The sequence below is a fragment of the Orycteropus afer genome, unplaced genomic scaffold (genome assembly GCF_000298275.1).
Source record: "Orycteropus afer afer isolate SDZICR_OR568_19922 unplaced genomic scaffold, OryAfe1.0 scaffold00163, whole genome shotgun sequence".
NCBI classification, from domain to species: domain Eukaryota; kingdom Metazoa; phylum Chordata; class Mammalia; order Tubulidentata; family Orycteropodidae; genus Orycteropus; species Orycteropus afer.
Genome location: NW_006921750.1, coordinates 7010201 through 7014398, shown reverse-complemented (window position 1 = coordinate 7014398; position 4198 = coordinate 7010201).

Genomic DNA, 4198 nt, shown 5'->3' with positions numbered 1-4198 from the left:
TCATATGTAAGTTCAACTTGAAGTTGAAGACAATTAAATAAATCCAAGAGAGCCACCATATGATCTTGAATACGTCCCTCCTGAATTTAAAGACCATGTAAAGAATATATATGATTCATTGAACACATATGACCGAAAACCAGAATTGTGGGGAGACATCAAGAACATCATTCATAAAGAAAACAAGAGGTCACTAAAATGATGAGAAAAGAAGAGAAGACCAGAATGGATGACAGAAGAGACTCTGAAACTTGCCCTAGAGTGGAAAGTAGCTAAAGTAAATGGAAAAAAGGGCAAGATCAAAGATCTGAACAGAAGATTTCAAAGAGCAGCTCGAGCAGACAAAGCAAATTACTATAATGAAATGTGCAAAGACCTGGGGTTAGAAAACTGAAAGGGAAGAACATGCTTGGCATTTCTCAAGCTGAAAGAATTGAAGAAAAAATTTAAGCCTCAAGTTGCAATATTAAAGGATTCTATAGGCAAATTATTGAATGATTCAGGAAACATCAAAAGAAGATTGAAAGAATACAGAGTTTCTGTATCAAAAAGAACTGGTTGATCTTCATCCATTTCAGGAGGTGGCATATGATCTAGAACCAATGCTACTGAAGAAAGAAATCAAATGTATAATGAAGGAATTGGCAAACAACAAAGCTTCAGGATTGACAGAATATCAACTGAGATATTTCAAAAAAAATGGATGCCCCACTGGAGGCACTCACTCATTTATGCCAAGAGATTTGGGACACAGATGCCTGGCCAAATGACTGGAAGAGATCTGTATTTGTACCCATTCCAAAGAAAGGTGATCCCACAGAATGTGGAAATTATCAAACAATATCAGTAATATTGCTATGGACATATCCAAAGTACAATAAGCTTACAAGATTGTAACAGGGAACCAGAGACATCAATTGGCAAGTGGAGACAACTACAAACAAAAAAAGAGGGAAAATACTGTGTAGTTATAGAACTTCTAACAAGTGAGGAATTCAAGAGAATTGCAAGATAGAATGGACTCTTCTAATCTCAGGGAGAAAATTATAAATCACAAGTAACCTCAAAAAAAAAATAAATAAATAAAAAGATAAACCTTCATATCTCAATAAAAAATAAGACAAGCACAAATATTCAGCAAACACAAAAACAACAGCAACAAAGGAAATGCTATCATGATTCATAAATATAATGAGTTCAGTGCAGAAAATAATGTGGAACAAAGAATCCAGGGACACCATGAAAAAACACATACAGTGACAGTGACCAATTCATATTTCTCAATAATTACAGTGAATGTTGATGGGTTAATTTCACAACTGAAGAGATGGAGAGTTGCAGATTGAATAAGAAATCAAACCCATCAATATGCTGTTTACAAAAAACATATATTAGAGACAAAGACAAAAATAGGCTGAAAATCAAAGGTTGGGAAAAGGTATATCAAGTAAATGGCAACCATAAAAAAGCAGGAGTGGCAAAATTAATTTCTGATCAAATTGACTTTAATACAAAAACCACCAAATGAGACAAGGAAAGAATTTATATAATGATTAAACAACCAACTGAACATGAAGAAATAACCATAATAAATATCTATGGGCCCAATGGAAGATCCCCAAAATACATAAATCAGACTTCAAAAGAGTTGAAAAGTCAAATAGATGACTCCACCATTATAGTGAGAGGCTTTAATAAACCACTTTCAATAAAAGATAGAATAACTGCAAAGAAAATCAACAAAGATGCAGAAGAGCTAAACAATACAATCCACCAACTTGACCTTATACACATCTACAGAGCATTTCATCCCACAAAATCACAATATACATTCTTTTACAGTGCACATGGAACATTTTCCATGATAGACCATATGTTAGGCCATAAAGAAGCCTTCATAAATTTAAAAACATTGAAATACTGCAAATCATCTTCTCAGATCATAATGCTATTAAATTAGAAATGAACAATAGGAAGACCAAGGTAAAAAGAGTAAACACAAGGAAACTGAACAACACCCTCTTTAAGAAAGACTGAATAAGAGAAGAAATAAAAATTGAAACTCAAAAATTCCTTGAGAGAATGAAAATACAACATACCAAAATCTTTGGGACACAGCCAAAGCAGTAATCCAAGGTCAATTTATAGCAATAAATGTGCACATCATACAAGAAGAGAGTAAAAAAATAAGGATTCAAACAAAATCAATGAAACAGAAAACAGAAGGGCAATAGAAAATATCGACAAAACCAGATGTTAGGTTTTTTTTTTTTTTTTAAATCAATAAAATTGACAAACCACTGGCAAATTTAACAAAGGAAAAGAGGGAGAGAATACAAGTAACATGATTAAGAAAGAAATGGCTGACATCACAACAGAACCAACTAAAATAAAAAGGATAATATCAGGACACTATGAAGAACTGTCCTCCAACAAATTTGAAAATATAGAAGAAATAGACAGATTTCTAGAAACACACCACTTACCTAAACGAACACAGACTGAAGTGGAAAAGTTAAACAGATCCATAACAAAAGAAGAAATTGAACAGGTCATCAAATTACCAACAAAAAAAAGGTCTATCCCAGATGGTTTCACGGAGAACTCTACTAAACATTCAGAGAAAAACTGAGGCCATTCCTGTTCAAACTATTCCAAAACATAGAAAAGGATGGAATCCTCCCTAATTCATTTTATCAAGCAAGCATAACCTTGATACCAAAACCAGGCAAAAACATCACTCAAAAGGAAAACTACAGACCAATATCCCTCATGAATATAGATGCAAAAATCTTCAACAAATTCCTAGCCAATAGACTCCAATAACATCAAGAACCCAAATGGGGTTCATATCAGGTATGCTAGGATGGTTCAACTTTAGAAAAAAACAATCAACATCATCCACCACATAAATAAAACAAAGAAGAACCACGTGATCATATCAATTGATGCAGAAAATGCATTTGATAAAATCCAACCCCCATTACTGATCAAAACTCTGAGCAAAATAAGAATAGAAGAGAAATTCATCAACATAATAAAGGACATCTATACAAATCCAAAGAGCTCTGGTAGCATAGTACCTATGGCACTTGACTGCTATGCAGAAGGCTGACAGTTCAAACCCACCAGCCACTCCTCGGAAGGAAGACTGGGCAATCTACTTCCATAGTCATACCTCTAGGAAACCCAAGGAGGAGTCAATATGACTCGGGTCTAAGTTGACAGCACATAACAACAAGAACATACAAAATCACCAGCCAACATTATATTCAATGGAGAGAGACTGAAACCATTTCTCTTGTGAAAACGAACCAGACAAGGATACCCTCTATCACCACTTCTATTCAACATTGTACTGGAAGTCTTAGCCAGGGCCATAAGGCAAGAAGAGGAAATCAAAAGTATCCAAATTGATAAGGAAGAAGTAAAACTATCAAACTATCCCTATTTGCTGATGATATGATCCTACACACAGAAAGCCCAAGAGACTCAGTCAAAAATCTACTGGAACTAATTGAGAGATTTAGCATCGTGGCAGGATACAAGATCAACATCCAAAAATCAGTTGCATTCCTCTACACCAGCAAAGAGATTGCTGAAAAAGAAATAAGGATATCAATACCATTTACAATAGGTATAAAAAAAATAAAATACTTGGGAATAAATCTTACCAGGGAAACAAAAGACAAAGCAAACTATAAAAAACTACTTCAAGAAACCATAAGAGACCTATGTAAATGGAAGAATATTCCATGCTTGTGGATAGGAAGATTGAACGTTGTGAAAATGTCAATTCTACCCAAAGCAATCTATATATTCAATGCAATCCCAATCCAGATCTCATCAACATTTTTTAAGGATATGGAAAAACCACTCACTAATTTTATGTGGATAGGAAAGAGACCTTGGATAAGCAAAGCATTATTGAAGAAGAAAAGCAAAGTAAAAGATCCCACACTGCCAGATCTCGAAACCTACTGTGCAGCCACAGTACTCAAAACTGCCTAGTATGGTATAATGACAGATACATAGACCAATGGAATAGAATTGAGAACCCAGAAACAGATTCATTGACCTATGGTCAGCTGATCTTTGACAAATGGCCAAAACCCATTAAATGGGGAAGAGCATGTTTGTTTAGTAATTGGTGCTGGCAAAATTGGAGATCCATTTGCAGAAAAATGAAACAAGATCT